Source organism: Entelurus aequoreus, linkage group LG10, assembly GCF_033978785.1.
Source record: "Entelurus aequoreus isolate RoL-2023_Sb linkage group LG10, RoL_Eaeq_v1.1, whole genome shotgun sequence".
NCBI lineage: Eukaryota > Metazoa > Chordata > Actinopteri > Syngnathiformes > Syngnathidae > Entelurus > Entelurus aequoreus.
Genome location: NC_084740.1, coordinates 40,578,363 through 40,598,394, shown reverse-complemented (window position 1 = coordinate 40,598,394; position 20,032 = coordinate 40,578,363). Strand labels below are relative to the sequence as shown.

General features: G+C 34.5%; 1 protein-coding gene across 1 annotated transcript in view; it reads right to left on the bottom strand.

The window, feature by feature from the left end:
- The window catches only part of aplp2 (amyloid beta (A4) precursor-like protein 2), a 190,947-nt gene that overhangs the window by 73,642 nt on the left and 97,273 nt on the right, over positions 1 to 20,032 (bottom strand).

Here is a 20,032-nt window from a genome sequence, read left to right as displayed (position 1 = left end):
GATTGAAATCGATTATAAAAATAGTTGGTGATTAATTTAGTCATCGATTCGTTGGATCTATGCTATGCGCATGCGCAGAGGCTACTTTTTTTTAAATTATTTTTTAAAAAATGATAAACCTTTATTTATAAATTGCAACATTTACAAACAGCTGAGAAACAATAATCAAAATAAGTATGGTGCCAGTATGCTGTTTTTTTTCAATAAAATACTGGAAAGGATAGAAATCTAGTTTGTCTCTTTTATCCGATTATTAATCGATTAATCGAAGTAATAATCGACAGATTAATCGATTATCAAATTAGTTGTTAGTTGCAGCCCTAATTTAGTTATTACAGTATGTCTCTACATACATATTTTTTTACATTTTTTAAATTAATTTTGGCCAAGAGGGGCGCATTTCAATTTCTTAGAAACACTTGTTACTACATATTTTGGCCAGAGGGGGAGCACTTCAAATTTTTACACACACTTATTATTTCGTATGTTGACTAGAGAAACCGACACAAAGTCAATTTGAAAAATCCCTCCTTTTTGGGACCACCCTAATTTTGATAGATGTCACCAGCAGGGGGTGCAAATGAGACATTGTCTATTAGATGCAATGTTATTGGGACCATGATTTATGTCATCACTTGTTCACACCTCCTCATGTGGAAGAGACTTTTCCTTGTTAGTGTCTCAAGAAGGGTAGAAATACAAGAACACACACACACACACATATTCTTGTATTTGTTACCTTCTCAAGACCTCCGAAAAAAATGCTTGCCTCTTTAGGACCAGCCTTTCTAGATATATAAAGATGTGTATTTACAACATTAATAATATATACATACTGTGCAAATATAAAAAAGCTTGTTGTGAAAAATTTGTTGGAATTTCACAAGAAAAAGTTCATAATTTCACAAGAAAAATTTAGAATTTTGGCAGTAATATAATAAAAGTCGTCATTTTACTCAACTCAAGTAGAACTGAACATTTGTGCAATATTATGACAAAAGTTGGAATTTTACTCAACAGTCGCAATTTTACAAGGAAAGCTTAAAATGTTGGCAATTTTATGAAAAGAGTCGTAATTTTACTCGACAAGTCACAATTTTATGAGAAAACTTTCACAATTTGGCAATATTATAATAATAATCTGAATTTTACTTGGCAAAAGTCACAATTTTACTCAATAAATGTCAATATTTTACAAGGACAACACAAAAATGGCAACATTATGAAAAGTCAGAATTTTATGTGGCAAAATGTCGCCATTTTGCATTAAAAAGTAATAACTTTACGAGAAAATATTGCAATATTACAGAAGCAGAAAGAATATGAGAAATTGTTCCCAATTTTATAAGAAAAAAGTCGACACATTATGAGAAAAAGACTGCTTTTAGTTTTTTTTTTTTTTAAATTTTTGTAATTGGTTTTTAATCATTATTTAGTTATTACTGTATGTCTCTACATACCTATTTTTTAATTGTTTTTAAATTCATTTTGGCCAAGGGGGGCGCATTTACATTTCTTAGACACACGTGTTATTAATATGTTGACCAGAGGGGGAGCACTTCAAATTTTTACACACACTTGTTATTTCATACGTTGACCAGAGGGGGAGCACTTTAAAAAACAAAACACAGTCAATTTAAAAAATCCCTCCTTTTTGGGACCACCCTCATTTTAATAGATGTCACCAGCAGGGGTGCAAATGAGATATTGTCTATTAGATTCAATGTTATTGGGACCATGATTTATGTCATCACTTGTTCACACCGCCTCATGTGGAAGATACTTTTCCTTCTTCATGTCTCAAGAAGGGTAGGAATACAAGAACTCACACACACACATATTCTTGTATTTGTTACCTTCTTAAGACCTCCGAAAAAAATGCCTCACTCTTTAGGACCACGCTTTCTAGATATATAAAGATGTGTATTTACAACATTAATAATATATACATACTATGCAATTATAAAAAAGCTTGTTGTGAAAAATGTTGGAATTTCACTAGAAAAAGTTCACAATTTCACAAGAAAAACGTAGAATTTTGGCAGTATTATAATAAAAGTCGTCATTTTACTCAAAGTCCAAATTTTACAAGAAAACCTGAACATTTCTGCAATATTATGATAAAAGTTGGAATTTTACTCAACAGTCGCAATTTTACAAGGAAAGCTTAAAATGTTGGCAATTTTATGAAAAGTCTCGTAATTTTACTCGACAAGTCTCAATTTTATAAGAAAACTTTCCCAATTTGGCAATATTACAATAATAATCGGAATTTTACATGGCAAAAGTCACAATTTTACTCAAAAGATGTCAATATTTTACAAGAAAAACAAAAAAATGGCAATATTGTGAAAAGTCAGAATTTTATGTGGCAAAATGTCGCCATTTTGCATTAAAAAGTAATAACTTTACGAGAAAATATTGCAATACTACAGAAGCAGAAAGAATATGAGAAATTGTTCCCAATTTTATAAGAAAAAAGTCGACACATTGTGAGAAAAAGACTGCTTTTAGCTATTTTATTTATTTTAGAATTTTTTTTTGTAATTGGTTTTTAATCTTCATTATTTAGTTATTACAGTATGTCTCTACATACATATTTTTTTCATTGTTTTTAAATAAATTTTGGCCAAGGGGGGGCGCATTTCAATTTCTTAGACACACTTGTTATTACATATGTTGACCGGAAGGGGAGCACTTCCAATTTTTACACACACTTGTTATTTCATACGTTGACCAGAGGGGGAGCACTTTTAAAACAGACACACAGTCAATTAAAAAAATCCCTCCTTTTTGGGACCACCGTCATTTTAATAGATTTCCCCAGCAGGGGGTGCAAATGAGACATTCTCTATTAGATGCAATGTTATTGGGACCATGATTTATGTCATCACTTGTTCACACCTCCTCATATGGAAGATACTTTTCCTTCTGCGTGTCTCAAGAAGGGTAAAAATACAAGAACACACACACACACTGGGTGCCATGCAGGATTAGTGTTGGTGCTGGAGACAAACATGGCAGCTTTGAGGCTGGCAGATGTTCCACAGTGTGTGCATTATTCACAAGACGCCATTAGGCTGACATCAGCGCTCAAACGTTACATTTCTCAGCTCAGCGAGATAATTAAAATAGACTCCACGCTCACATTCCCGTGGAAGCGGCCGACTCCGCAGCGCACGGACGTTTGACTTATTACGTTGGACCGCCGCCTCCTCGATTAGCTAATTAGCTAATTGGCTAACCTCCCTGCTGACAACAACTTATGTTTTCCTCCTTCTTTTACAACGTTCCCTCTAAAAGGTGCGCGCCTGTGCAATTGCGCACTGCTCAAGCGTCCTCTGCGCACGGCAAATCTATGCCACGCACAAAATCAAATAAAAAAACAAGCGCATAACAATTTTCCACACACGGACACGACAGAGAAAACAGTTTTCGTCATCATTGTTCAAATATTGTAACATCTGTCGAGACGCTTTGAGGACATGAATTCCATCCCTCACTTTACTGAGAAAAACTCTTTATTGTCGGCCATAAACACATCACCAAAACATTAGTTAAAAAAATGATATCTAGCAAAAGTGGTCATTTTCTGCTGTACAAACCAGACCAAAAGCAACTTTGTTATATCAACAGCAGCCGCTCGCTCTTTCTCACTTGCGCCAACACATGCACATATGGCACTTAGCCAGTGATGCCTTTACAGACACACAAAAAGTCGGACAACTCCAACACCACACATAAAGTGTCATTCCAGGTCGTTACACTATGATTTACCAATCAAATGTGTGCTTATTCTAGTGTCATTTATTAGGAATCTTAGTTGATAAATAGGGATGTCCGATAATAGCTTTTTGCCGATATCCGATATGCCGATATTGTCCAACTCTTTAATTACCGATACCGATATCAACCGATACCGATATCAACCGATATATACAGTCGTGGAATTAACACATTATTATGCCTAATTTAGACAACCAGGTATGGTGAAGATAAGGTACTTTTTAAAAAAATGAATCAAATAAAATAAGATAAATAAATTAAAAACATTTTCTTGAATAAAAAAGAAAGTAAAACAATATAAAAACAGTTACATAGAAACTAGTAATTAATGAAAATTTGTAAAATTAACTGTTAAAGGTTAGTACTATTAGTGGACCAGCAGCACGCACAATCATGTGTGCTTACGGACTGTATCCCTTGCAGACTGTATTGATATATATTGATATATAATGTAGGAACCAGAATATTAATAACAGAAAGAAACAACCCTTTTGTGTGAATGAGTGTGAATGAGTGTAAATGGGGGAGGGAGGTTTTTTGGGTTGGTGCACTAATTGTAAGTGTATCTTGTGTTTTTTATGTGGATTAAATAAAAAAAATTAAAAAAAATAAAAACAAAAACAAAAAAACGATACTGATGATAAAAAAAACGATACCGATAATTTCCGATATTACATTTTAACGCATTTATCGGCCGATAATATCGGCAGACCGATATTATCGGACATCTCTATTGATAAATATTAATCATGAAATGCTATTAGTATATTAAAGGCCTACTGAAATGAAATGTTCTTATTTAAACGGTCCATTCTATGTGTCATACTTGATCATTTCGCGATATTGCCATATTTTTGCTGAAAGGATTTAGTAGAGAACATCCACGATAAAGTTCGCAACTTTTGGTCGCTGATAAAAAAAAAGCCTTGCCTGTACCGGAAGTAGCGTGACGTCGCAGGTTGTGGCGCTCCTCACATCTGCACATTGTTTACAATCATGGCCAGCAGCAGCGAGAGCGATTCGGACCGAGAAAGCGACAATTACCCCATTAATTTGAGCGAGGATGAAAGATTTGTGGATGAGGAAAGTGAGAGTGAAGGACTAGAGGGTAGTGGAAGCGATTCAGATAGGGAAGATGCTGTGAGAGGCGGGTGGGACCTGATATTCAGCTGGGAATGACTACAACAGTAAATAAACACAAGACATATATATACTCTATTAGCCACAACACAACCAGGCTTATATTTAACATGCCACAAATTAATCCACATAACAAACACCTCCCCCCTCCCGTCCATATAACCCGCCAATACAAATCAAACACCCGCACAACACACTCAATCCACCAGCCCAAAGTACCGTTCACCTCCGTAAAGTTCATACAGCACATATAATTCCCCAAAGTTACGTACGTGACATGCACATAGCGGCACGCACGTACGGGCAAGCGATCAAATGTTTGGAAGCCAAAGCTGCGTACTCACGGTAGCGTGTCTGCTATCCAACTCAAAGTCCTCCTGGTTGTGTTGCTGCAGCCGGCCGCTAATACACCGATCCCGCCTACAACTTTCTTCTTTGCTGTCTTCATTGTTCATTAAACAAATTGCAAAAGATTCACCAACACAGATGTCCAGAATACTGTGGAATTTTGCGATGAAAACAGACGACTTAATAGCTGGCCACAATGGTGTACCAATATGTCCGCACAATCCGTGACATCACGCGCAAACGTCATCCTACCGAGATGTTTTCAGCAGAATATTCCGCGGGAAATTTAAAATCGCACTTTACTAATCTAACCCGGCCGTATTGGCATGTGTTGCAATGTTAAGATTTCATCATTGATATATAAACTATCAGACTGCGTGGTCGGTAGTAGTGGCTTTCAGTAGGCCTTTAAATAAATACTAATAAAAATTAAAATTTTTACAAACAGGAAGTTGCAGGAATGTACACATGATCCCCTGCTTACCTCTCATTGTGCAACATGTGAATGTTTTAATGGGAACTAAATGCAATGTCTGAAAGGGGTACAAATTATTTCCAAAGCAGGACCTCCACCCTAGGGTTGGGTATCGAGTATTGATTGGAACCGGGACTAACTTTCCGATTCTCCCGGAATCGTTCAAAAGTTTAAATTTCGATTCCTATTTTCGATACCCAGTCCGCCGACCGGAAAAAAATATGTCCGCCGAACCGGAAGAAGAAGCCGCTGAACACCGATGAAGAAGCGCCCACCGCCGGAAGTGTTAGCATAGCCGAGCGAGCATGGATAGCGGGCGTCGGCGGTCGAAAGTGTGGCTTTACTTTACAAAAAAAAAATGAAATAACCGCAAAATAACAGAGCTCCATGTCCATCAAGAAACGAGTGGAGAGAGAGCTGCAGATGTACCAGGACGTTCCACCGATACTTATGTCTGACGACCCTGCTGCATGGTGGTGGTCCGGTGGAACCAACAAAAGACTGATCCTTTGCTGTCAGATCTCGCTTTCTCCTATTTATGCGTTCAAGCTTCTTCCACACCCAGCGAACGTGTATTTTCCACAGCAGGAGACACTATCTGTCCAGAACGCTCACGCATCCTGCCTGAGAAGGCGGATATGGTCATTTTCCTAAACAAGAACTGTCTCTGATTTTATACTGTACCTGCTGCTAATCTGGACTGGGTTTTGCAAGTTGTTTCTTATTGTTTTTTTGCTTTTCTGCACCAGGCTAGCCCATCAGTGGGAGCACGGTAACATGTTTAAGTACCTGCAGCATCATACACTTGTGTGTGTAAATGTGTTTTCATGAGGTTTCCTGCAGCATCATACACTTGTGTGTAAATGTGTTTTCATGAGGTTTCCTTCAGCATCATACACTTATTTGTAAATGTGTTTTCATGAGGTTTCCTGCAGCATCATACACTTATGTGTAAATGTGTTTTCATGAGGTTTCCTGCAGCATCATACACTTATGTGTAAATGTGTTTTCATGAGGTTTCCTGCAGCATCATACACTTATGTGTAAATGTGTTTTCATGAGGTTTCCTGCAGCATCATACACTTATGTGTAAATTATTTTTCATGAGGTTTCCTGCAGCATCATACACTCATGTGTAAATGTGTTTTCATGAGGTTTCCTGCAGCATCATACACTTGTGTGTAAATGTGTTTTCATGAGGTTTCCTGCAGCATCATACACTTATGTGTGTAAATGTGTTTTCATGAGGTTTCCTGCAGCATCATACACTTATGTGTAAAGGTGTTTTCATGAGGTTTTCCAAAATAAAGCTCTCTTGAGGAAAGTGTACCCCTGGGAAAATGTATTCATAATTTATAATATTTATATTCAAGTTCATAGATTTGATATTTATATTCTAGTTGAAAACAGCCCTGTGAGGAATTTATAGTAAAGTTCATAAAAAGTTAATAGAATTAAAATTTGATGGAGAATGTCAGACTATTTCATTCAGAAAGACTGTAGGTTAGCTAGCTCATTTAAAATATCCTGAACTTTTTTTTGACCCTGCCTCTTAAAAGAATCGGAATCGAGAATCGTCAGGAATCGGAATCGAAACAAAGAATCGGAATCGGAATCGTTCGAATTCAAACGATACCCAACCCTACTCCACCCAGACAAACAATACAAGTACACAGTTCATGAAAAACAATATTTGTTGTTATTGTCATTGTAAGTGGGCCTAAACACTTATATTAGAAATGGAAATGACTGCTGTCATTTGATTATAATAATAAGAGAATGTTGTCTGTCTATCTGTGTTGGCCCTGCGATGAGGTGGCGACTTGTCCAGGGTGTACCCCGCCTTCCGCCCAAATGCAGCTTAGATAGGCTCCAGCGACCCCGATAGGGAAAAGCGGTATAAAATGGATGGATGGATGGAGATTGATGTTGTTATTTAGTCAGGTTTGGGACAGGTGTGCTGCTGGTGTAGCCACAGTGTGCACGTCTGATGTTGCTCACATGGCCTCCACTCAATGCTCAGGGACTTTTTGCCTTTGCTCACACACATGAAAAATTACAGGGAACATTGTTCTTCCACTGAGGGCGGCGCACTAAAAGAATCAAAACATGCGGAGGCCATTTTGATATTTGTCATTTTCTAAAGCAATACAATATTTGTTGTAACCAATTGGGCTTCCCTCAATTTTGGTCCTGGAAGGGTCTTAAAGTCATAAAAATGTAAAAAAATAAGTCATTTATAGGGGTGTAACGGTACGTGTATTTGTATTGAACCGTTTCGGTACGGGGGTTCCGGTTCGGTTCGGAGGTGTACCGAACGAGTTTCCACACGGACATATTAAGTAGCGTAACGCACGTTGTGTAAACAATGCACACCGAGGCACAACACACGGCATGCTAGCAGCTAACGGGCTAGGATAGACTGACCATACGTCCTCTTTTCACCGGACATGTCCTCTTTTGCGGAGCTGTCAAGTATCAAATAATTATAGTTACATATTACTCACACACACAAAGTCTCTAAAGCGGAAGCGTATTAGAAAGCATCCAGCAACAAACGTGTCCACATCCTTCAACTTACTGCGTCATGAGCTTGACTTCATGAATTATTGTGACCGCTAGGTGTTGCCGAAAACACAATTACCACGCCACTTTGACCTAAAGACAACATAAGTCAATTTCAGATGGTTGAATAATAAATATCTTAGTGTTTTTCATAACTACCATTGTTCTGTTTGCCTCATTTTGGAAATATTGGACACAGTGTGTTGTCAAGCTTATGAGATGCGATGCAAGTGTAAGTAAGCCACTATCGTTCATTTTTTTAATGTTTTTTTTTTTTTTTTTATAAATGGCTGTGATGGTAATGTCAATGAGGGATTTCTAATCACTGCTATGTTGGAATTCTTATTAATATTGATACTGTTGTTGATATTATTCATTTTTGTTTGACTACTTTTGGATTTTTTTGTGTCATGTTTGTGTGTCCTCTCAATTGCTCTGTTGATTGCTAGGGTTTGGTTTTGGAATTGTATTATTATGGTATTATTGTGTATTATTTGGTTGGATTGATTACCGTATTTTTCCGACTATAAGTCGTAGTTTTTTTTCATAGACTTATACTCAGGAGCGACTTATGTGTGAAATTATTAACACATTAGCGTAAAATATCAAATAATATTATTTAGCTCATTCACGTAAGAGACTAGACCAGTGGTTCTTAACCTGGGTTCGATCGAACCTAAAGGGTTCGGTGAGTCGGGCTCAGGGGTTCTGCGGAGGTCAAAACACACCCGAGTCATCGTGTAAATAAAAACTTCTTCCTATCGGCGTATTACGGATACGGCAACAGCAGAAGTCAGACTGATTTGCAGGTGTGTAATTTGTTGTGAGTTCATGCACTGTGTTGGTTTTGTTCTTGGAACAAGGTGATGTTCATGCACGCTTCATTTTGTGCACCAGTAAAAAAACATGGTAACACTTTAGTATGGGGAACATATTTACCATTAATTAGTTACTTATTAACATGCAAATTAGTAACATATTGGCTCTTAACTAGTCATTATTAAGTACTTATTAATGCCTTACTCGGAATGGCCTTATTATAACCCTAACCATCTAACCCTGGCCCTAACCCTAACCAAATACCTCTAAATTAAGTCTTTATTACTTAGAATATGTTCCCCTAGTGTCCAAATAACTCTAAATTAAGTCTTTGTTACTTAGAATATGTTCCCCATACTAAAGTGTTACCAAAAACATATAACTTTGTCTTGAATTTGAAAAAAAAAAACATTTTATTTTTCACTAAAGAAGGGTTCGGTGAATGCGCATATGAAACTGGTGGGGTTCGCTACCTCCAACAAGGTTAAGAACCACTGGACTATACGTACAAGATTTCATGGGATTTAGCGATTAGGAGTGACAGATTGTTTGGTAAACGTATAGCATGTTCTATATGTTATAGTTATTTGAATGACTCTTACCATAATATGTTATGTTAACATACCAGTTGGTTATTTATGCCTCATATAACGTACACTTATTCAGCCTGTTGTTCACTATTCTTTATTTATTTGAAATTGCCTTTCAAATGTCTATTCTTGGTGTTGGCTTTTATCAAATACATTTCCCCAAAAAATGCGACTTATACTCCAGTGTGACTTATATATGTTTTTTCCCTTCTTTATTATGCATTTTCGGCCGGTGCGACTTATACTGCGGAGCGACTTATACTCGGAAAAATACGGTACTGTGCAAATATAAAAAAAGCTTGTTGTGAAAAATGAGTTGAATTTCACAAGAATAAGGTCACAATTTCACAAGAAAATCTTCGAATTTTGGCAGTATTATAATAAAAGTTGTTATTTTACTCAAGGCAAGTCAAAATGTTACAAGAAAAACTGAACATTTGTGCATTATTATGATAAAAGTTGGAATTTTACTCAACAGTCGCAATTTCACAAGAAAAAGCTTAAAATTTTGGCAATTTTATGAAAAGAGTCGTCATTTTACTCGACAAAAGTCACAAGTTTATAAGAAAACTTTAACATTTTGGCACTTATTCAGCCTGTTGTTCACTATTCTTTATTTATTTTAAATTGCCTTTCAGATGTCCATTCTTGGTGTTGGCTTTTATCAAATACATTTCCCAAAAAAATGCAACTTATATATGTTTTTTCCCTTCTTTATTATGCATTTTTGGCCGGTGCGACTTATACTGCGGAGCGACTTATACTCGGAAAAATACGGTACTGTGCAAATATAAAAAAAGCTTGTTGTGAAAAATGAGTTGAATTTCACAAGAATAAGGTCACAATTTCACAAGAAAAACTTTGAATTTTGGCAGTATTATAATAAAAGTTGTTATTTTACTCAAGGCAAGTCAAAATGTTACAAGAAAAACTGAACATTTGTGCAATATTATGATAAAAGTTGGAATTTTACTCAACAAGCTTAAAATTTTGGCAATTTTATGAAAAAAGTTGTCATTTTACTCGACAAAAGTCACAAGTTTATAAGAAAACTTTAACATTTTGGCACTTATTCAGCCTGTTGTTCACTATTCTTTATTTATTTTAAATTGCCTTTCAAATGTCTATTCTTGGTGTTGGCTTTTATCAAATACATTTCCCCCAAAAAATGCGACTTATACTCCAGTGCGACTTACATATGTTATTTTCCTTCTTTATTATGCATTTTCGGCCAGTGCGACTTATACTCCGGAGCGACTTATACTGCGAAAAATACGGTAATATAAAAAATTAAAAAAACTTTTCTAACATTGCAAACTGCTAAATGTTAAAAAAATATGTATGATTCCTGCTGATCAATATCAGTATCGGCCGATACTAAAACTGAAAGCGTTGTATGGGTACACCAATAATAAAAGAAGCTACCAAGTACGCATTGTGCTAAATAACTACAACATAGTCCGCTGCAGAATTGTGCATAAAACCTTCCTTGTCAGTATTTGAGATGTTTTGTATTCTCATGCAGTCGGGATGTTTACTGTGCCAACAATCTCTCAAAGCCTCTCCTGTGCCAAAAATGCTCTTGAATTGTCGCCCATTTCACAGTCCAGCGCAAACGCTAATGGCTTTTTCAATCCCGGTCAGCCGCACGACTCAATCAGCAAAAAAGGCTTTGGGACCGGGGAAGCGGCGTGGAGGGGTTGGGGGGTCTTTGATGTTGTCATATTTTTTGTGGCTGCCAGCAACAGAGTGTTGTTTTTTATTACAATTCCAACACAGCAACAATCATTCATTGTTCATTCATATATTGGGTCATATGAATCAGACAAGAGACTACCTTGGATTTGTATACAGCATTTAAGGGCCATAAAAAATATTAACATTAACATGTTTTGGGTTTTTTTTTTTAATATATTTTTTTATTACAACTTTTTTATATTTCATATATATATATATATATATATATATATATATATATATATATATATATATATATATATATATATATATATATATATATATATATATATATATATATATGTATATATATATATATATATATATATGGAATATAAAAATTAAAATGTTTGTGCTAACTTGCACAATTATTACTATTTAAATAGTAATAATATATATATATATATATATATATATATATATATATATGTATATATATATATATATATATATATATATATATATATATATATATATATATATAAATAAAACAAGGTTGCAATATTGACACTAATAACACAAAGGCTGTTTTTTTTCTTTACAACTGTCATTGCTGTAAAATAATTAATCAAAATCAATGTTATGATTATTGACTCAATCAAGGCTCCAATTACTTCACATCAAATATTCCACTTTGGAATATTTTTGAAGGAAAACATTGTAATTGTTGTGTTTTTGCCATTAAAACAGGGGTTTATTGAATAAAAAAAAGCATTAAACCAAAAAAATATTAAACTCAATATTGACTGATAGTTCTGAAATTAATCTCGAGATTTAAGCGTTAAAAATTGTTACAATATATGACTACTTTTTTAAAATTTTTGTGACTGAGACCCTTCCAGGTACCCGGGTCCAAACTCTGGTAAAGAGTAATAGCATTATTTTTATTTAATATATAAGAAAACCAAAATAATATTCAAAAAATAAATAAATATATATATATGCCTTAATTTGAACACTTATGAGTGGGGGGCCCTTAGAATCCCAGAGTGTTTCAGTGGGATTTTTTTTTTTTAAATGTCATTGCTCAAAAAATAATGAATTCAAATCGGAGGTTGTTATGAATTATTGACCTATTTTAAGCTCCAATTACTTCACATCAAATATTCCTCTTTGATTTTTTTTTGGGTGGAGCGAGAAATATTGCATATTTAGTGTTTTTGCCATTGAAGACAGGATTTTATTTAACAAACATTTTTTTTACTTGTTATCGACTGATAGATCTGAAGTTATTCCAGAGGTTTAAGCGTTAAAAAAAAAAATATATATATATATATATATATACAAATGACAAAAACATTTTTGACTGAAACCCTTCCAGGTCCCAGAGTCCAACCTCTAGTAAAGAGTAATAGTAGTATTTGTATTTAATATATTGTAAAAACTAAATAATATAGAATTATTTTATTAGAATTATGCACATAATTTGTGTCCAAATTAAATAAATAAAATAAATATAAACACTATATAAACAATATATACAATTAGGATGACAACAAAAATATGAATGAGTTTAAATGAGAAAAATAATATGATATTTTCTATAAATAACAATGTGTTATAATATTATGAAGGTTTTGTGTCAAAATTTAAAAAAAAAAGTAAACTACAAAATTTAAATTACAATACAATTACAAATTAATTTACTTTATATAGTAATAATTAGGGATGATGCTCAAAACCGGTTTTCCCAGTTGTTCGATAAGAAAAGAACCGAGTCCTTGGACTCAAATCCCTTTTTGAGAACCGGTACACGTTATCGAGACCACTATAGTAAAGAAAAAGAGTTGGTTCTTTATTCGAATCCCTGAGAACGAATCCCTTCCCACAGGAAATGCCCTGTGGGACGCAATGTTATGCCCATTTGATTGTAGACTCTTACTGACACCTTGTGGCGATATGAAAATACTACGCGTCATTAGTTTGGGCACTTCGGGGTTGGCGAGTCAGTTCAGTCCATGAGACAATTGAGAAGTAGACAAGTTGTGTTAGCTCCTACAAGCATTGGAAAAGATAAGTCTGTAAGTAAACTGTTTAACTTGTTTATATTACTCAATATTAAGGTGGAAAGTGTTTCAATTTGATAGTAAGATGTCTATTGAATAACGATTTTTGTGCACTGTTTCAATGGATGTTTTGAGGACTTAAAGTGGCTGCCAGTCGTGTATTTCCACCATCGAAATAGTTTCAACACTCAGAAGTATTCTTAGTGTCATAGTGTGTGTAGTTAGTATGTTCCAATAGCAGCAGAAGTGCACTTTTTGGAGAGCTGTATTATTTTCCGTTTCGTGCCCAAGGGACTGATTTTATTTAACATTATATTATTATTTATACACCTATAGTGATCACAGAGACAGGTTGTTTTTGTGTTATTGTATATATTAGTTTTTGTAGAAAAATCCCACTTAATATACTTTGGGTAACAACAGTCAATATATATATATATTTTTAGGGGGATAACGGTCTATATTTATTTATTTATTTAATTTTATTTTAAAATAAAAGTGAGCTTTTGTTAAACCAAATATTGTGTTTTTTTCCATATACAACAACCTATCTGGAATCGATAAGGAATCGGTTCGATAAGAGGATTCGATAATGGTCTCAAACTCGATAATTTCTTATCAAACATCATTCCTAGTAATAATATGAACATTTCCATTGAATAAATTAGTGAAATATAATTTTAATACTAACCATTTATAATAAATCCAATGTTGTACAATTTCTAACATCCTTTAAAAATATTTGATTACATTTTTTATCGTTTGAGTATTTTTATTTAATTCATTTCCATTCCAGTTCCTCTCAAAATGACTGTAAATCATTTCTTTACAAAAAATGTACAAACATTGACTAGATGACCAATTAAAAATGTGACTGTTGTATAGTTGTGTTAAGCTATTTGAACTGTTTTCTTCGTTTATTGCAAACTACTTTCATAAACTCTGCAAATAAGTATATTTTACAATTTTAAAGTTTTTACCCTCTGGGAGACCTGGGACTGGGACTCTTTTTATTGCCTTTGAAGATGACATCATGCAACAGAATGTTCATTTTAAAGGTTAACATGTCTAAATGAGTTGTAAAGAAATGAATCTCAAAATTTGCATTATCTGTTCTTTGCTATGTTATTTTTAGCACAAGCTATTGAGTGAGTATATATCGGAGTTCCCCGGGACCTTTTTGTCCCCCATTGACTCCTTTTATAATGGACATTTTTCAATATACTGTTATTTTAAAAATGCTTTTTCCATGAAAACCACATGAATCCAAGAATTAATTTGAAATATGTGCAAATCCTATCAGAGGTGTAATTTGACCCCTCAACCACTAGATACCATAGAGTCCATATATTCATATTAGACACATCGCTGCTTTGAATCTGCCAACGACTTATGTGTAATACAAACCATGTTGGTGAGTTGGTAGCGACATAAGAGTTATGTGGATGTGGTTACAACAATATTGTGAATGTGTGCACAAATACTGCATAGTTTTTGCCATAAAAACAGGGATTTTCTTTAACAAAAAGGGCAGAAAACAACAAAAGAATAGAAAGTGTTATTTTGACGAATTGAACTGAAGTTGATCTAGAGTAAGGCTGTACGGTATACCGGTATTGGTATAGTACCGCGATACTAATGAATCATATTCGGTACTATACCGCCTCTAAAAAGTATCGGTCTATCTTCTTTAGTTTTTTTTAAATGTATATTATGTTTATAAACTCAGGAAATATGTCCCCGGACACAAGAGGACTTTGAATATGAGCAATGTATGATCCTGTAACGACTTGGTATCGGATTGATACCCAAATTTGTGGTATCATCCAAAACTAATGTAAAGTATCAAAGAAGATAAGAATAAGTGATTAATACATTTGAACAGAAGTGTAGATAGAACATGTTAAAAGAGAAAATAAGCAGATATTAACAGTAAATGAACAAGTAGATTAACAATCCCTTTTCTACCACTTGTCCTTAATAATGTGGACAAAATATTAGGTAGATAAATGACACAATATGTTAGTGCAGGGGTCGGCAACCCAAAATGTTGAAAGAGCCATATTGGACCGAAAATACAAAAACAAATCTGTCTGGAGCCTCAAAAAATTAAAAGCTATATTACATATAGTGTGTCATGAGATATAAATTGAATTAAGAGGACTTAAAGGAAACTAAATGAGCTCAAATATAGCTAAAAATGAGGCATAATACTGCAATATGTACATATAGCTAGCCTAAATAGCATGTTAGCATCGATTAGCTTGCAGTCATGCAGTGACCAACTATGTCTGATTAGCACTCCACACAAGTCAATAACATCAACAAAACTCACCTTTGTGCATTCACGCACAACGTTAAAAGTTTGGTGGACAAAATGAGACAGAAAAAGAAGTGGCATAAAACACGTCCTAGAAAGTCGGAGAAAGTTATAAATGTAAACAAACTACGGTGGGTTCAAGGACCGCCAAAATTAGTAGGACAAAACGGTGCTCGCCAAATACTCGAATCAGGGAAGCATGTTTAATATAAACAGTGTACTTTATAAAAATTAGGGGTTTTGAGTCATATTTGTCCTCCTACAGAAACCATATTAACACAAAAAATATATTTTTCCCCCTAATCTTTTTCAATTTTTCATACATTTTTGCAAAAGCTCCAGAGAGCCATTAGGGCGGCGCTAAAGAGCCGCATGCGGCTCTAGAGCCGCATGCGGCTCTAGAGCCGCGGGTTGCCGACCCCCGTGTTAGCGCATATGTCAGCAGACTAATTAGGAGCCTTTGTTTGTTTACTTACTACTAACAGACAAGTTGTCTTGTATGTTCACTATTTTACGGAGACCCTAAAGCAGGGGTGTCCAAAGTGCGGCCCTGGGGCCATTTACGGCCCGCAGCTAATTGTTTACCGGCCCGCCACACATTCTGGTAATGCTATTGCAAAAATAAAAATGAACATTAAAAAAAGTGGAATGAGGTGAAATCTAACTAGAAAAAGTTGCAATGTTGACACAAAGCTGCCATGCAGGCTGTTTTTTTCATTTGTCTATCTTTATTTTTATTTTTTTCCCATTGCTCAAAAAAATAAATACATCGATGTTATATTGAATTATTGACCTATTCAAGGCTCCAATTACTTAAAATATTTCAGTTTAAAATGTTTTATGTGGAAAATATTGCATATATTGTGTGGTTACCATATAAATACATCAATGTTTTCTTTGACAAAAGAGCATAAAAACAAACAAAATAATAGTTCAAATGTAAAATCGACAGATAAATCTGAAGTTGATCTTGTAACTTAAGTGTTGAAAGTAAAAAAACCCTAATAAAAATGTATCACTTCATGAGTGGGGGACCTTTTGGATCCCAAAAATATTTGTGGGATTCAAATATGTCAAAAATATAAAATAATTAAAATCAATGGTGTCCTGCATTATTGATTTTTTAGGGACCTAATTACTAAATACCGCATATTTCAGTTTTACTTTAAAAAACAAGGTTGTCTTTGACAGAAAATACATAAAACATTTTTTTATGACTTTATATCAACCTGAAGTTGATATAGAAATTTACTGTAAGCGTTAAATAAATACAAAAAATAATAATTTGACTTATTTTTTACATTTTAATAACTGAGACCCTTTTTGGTCCCAGGGAACCCTAAAGATTAAAAAAAATCTATATATTTTGTTATGGTTTGAAAATGAAAAATGTCAAAATGGCCCCCGCATGCTTTAATTTTTCTCTGTGCGGCCCTCAGTGGAAAAAGTTTGGACACCCCTGCCCTAAAGGGACATGGGGGAAATTTTTTTTTTTATAAAAAAATTTTTTAGACATGTATCTCGTGCGCACAAGAAACTATCTCGTGCGCAGGAGAACGTTTCTCCTGTGCACGAGAAACTTTTTATAAAGTTATAAAAAATAACAAATAATAATTTTTAGACAAGTTTCTCGTGCGCACGAGATGTATGTTTGAAAATAAAAAATACAAAATTTATAATGTATATTTTTTTTTTTAGACATCTCGGTTTTTTTTTAGAACTTTATAAAAAGTTATAAAAAGTTTCTCGTGCGCATGAGATACATGTCTAAAAAATAAATAAATAAATAAAAAAAATTTTTTTTTTAATTCCCCATGTCCCTTTAGGGCAGGGGTCACCAACGTGGTGCCCGCGGGCACCAGGTAGCCCGTAAGGACCAGATGAGTAGCCCGCTGGCCTGTTCTAAAAATAGCTCAAATAGCAGCACTTACCAGTGAGCTGCCTCTATTTTTTAAAATTTTATTTATTCACTAGCAAGCTGGTCTCGCTTTGCTCGACATTTTTAACCCTAAGAGAGACAAAACTCAAATAGAATTTGAAAATCCAAGAAAATATTTTAAAGACTTGGTCTTCACTTGTTTAAATAAATTCCTTATTTTTTTACTTTGCTTCTTATAACTTTCAGAAAGACAATTTTAGAGAAAAAATACAACCTTAAAAATGATTTTAGGGTTTTTAAACACATATACCTTTTTACCTTTTAAATTCCTTCCTCTTCTTTCCTGACAATTTAAACCAATGTTCAAGTAAATTTATTTTTTATTGTAAAGAATAATAAATACATTTTAATTTAATTCTTCATTTTAGCTTCTGTTTTTTCGACGAAGAATATTTGTGAAATATTTCTTCAAACTTATTATGATTAAAATTTAAAAAAATTATTCTGGCAAATCTAGAAAATCTGTAGAATCAAATTTAAATCTTATTTCAAAGTCTTTTGAATTTCTTTGAAAAAATGTTTGTTCTGGAAAATCTAGAAGAAATAATGATTTGTCTTTGTTAGAAATATAGCTTGGTCCAATTTGTTATATATTCTAACAAAGTGCAGATTGGATTTTAACCTATTTAAAACATGTCATCAAAATTCTAAAATTAATCTTAATCAGGAAAAATTACTAATGATGTTCCATAAATTATTTTTTAAATTTTTTTCAAAAAGATTAGAATTTAGCTAGTTTTTCTCTTCTTTTTTTCGGTTGAATTTTGAATTTTAAAGAGCCGAAATTGAAGATAGACTATGTTTAATTTTTTTGTGTTTTCTCCTCTTTTAAACCATTCAATTAAGTGTAAATATCATTAATTATTAATAATAACATAGAGTTAAAGGTAAATTGAGCAAATTGGCTATTTCTGACCATTTATTTAAAGGCCTACTGAAAGCCACTACTACCGACCACGCAGTCTGATAGTTTATACATCAATGATGAAATCTTAACATTGCAACACATGCCAATACGGCCGGGTTAACTTATAAAGTGACATTTAAAATTTCCCGGGAAATATCCGGCTGAAACGTCGCGGTATGATGACGTATGCGCGTGACGAAGTCAGTTTAACGGAAGTTATGGTACCCCGTAGAATCCTATACAAAAAGCTCTGTTTTCATTTCATAATTCCACAGTATTCTGGACATCTTTTGCAATTTGTTTAATGAACAATGAAGGCTGCAAAGAAGACAGTTGTAGGTGGGATCGGTGTATTAGCAGCGGACTACAGCAACACAACCAGGAGGACTTTGTTGGAGAGCAGACGCGCTAGCCGGCGACCTCACCTTGACTTCCTACGTCTCCGGGCCGCCAAACGCATCGGGTGAAGTCCTTCGTCCTTCCGCCGATCGCTGGAACGCAGGTGAGCACGGGTGTTGATAAGCAGATGAGGGCTGGCTGGCGTAGGTGGAGAGCTAATGTTTTTAGCATAGCTCTGTGCGGTCCGGTTGCTAAGTTAGCTTCAATGGCGTCGTTAGCACAGCATTGTTAACCTTCGCCAGTCTGGAAAGCTTTAACCGTGTATTTACATGTCCACGGTTTAATAGTATTGTTGATTTTCTATCTATCCTTCCAGTCAGGGGTTTATTTTTTTTGTTTCTATATGCAGTTAAAGCACGATGCTATCACGTTAGCTCGTAGCTAAAGTGTTTCGTCGATGTATTGTCGTGGAGATAAAAGGCACTGAATGTCCATTTCGCGTTCTCGACTGTCATTTTCAAGAGGATATAGTATCCGAGGTGGTTTAAAATACAAATCCGTGATCCACAATATAAAAAGGAGAGTGTGGAATCCAATGAGCCAGCTTGTACCTAAGTTACGGTCAGAGCGAAAAAAAATATGTATTTCACTGCATTCTAGTCCGTCACTCTAACGTTCCTCGCCCACGAATCTTTCATCCTCGCTCAAATTAATGGGGTAATGGTCCGAATCGCTCTAGCTGCGTTGAAAACAATAGGAAAATATGAGGGAGTGAACAACTGACAACGTCACGCTACTTCCGGTAGGGGCAAGGTTTTTTTTTTATCAGAGACCAAAAGTTGCGAACTTTATCGACGTTGTTCTATACTAAATCCTTTCAGCAAAAATATGGCAATATCGCAAAATGATCAAGTATGACACATAGAATGGATTTGCTATTCCCGTTTAAATAAAAAAAATTCATTTCAGTAGGCCTTTAAGTGTGTATCAAACTGGTAGCCCTTCGCATTAATCAGTACCCAAGAAGTAGCTCTTGGTTTCAAAAAGGTTGGTGACCCCTG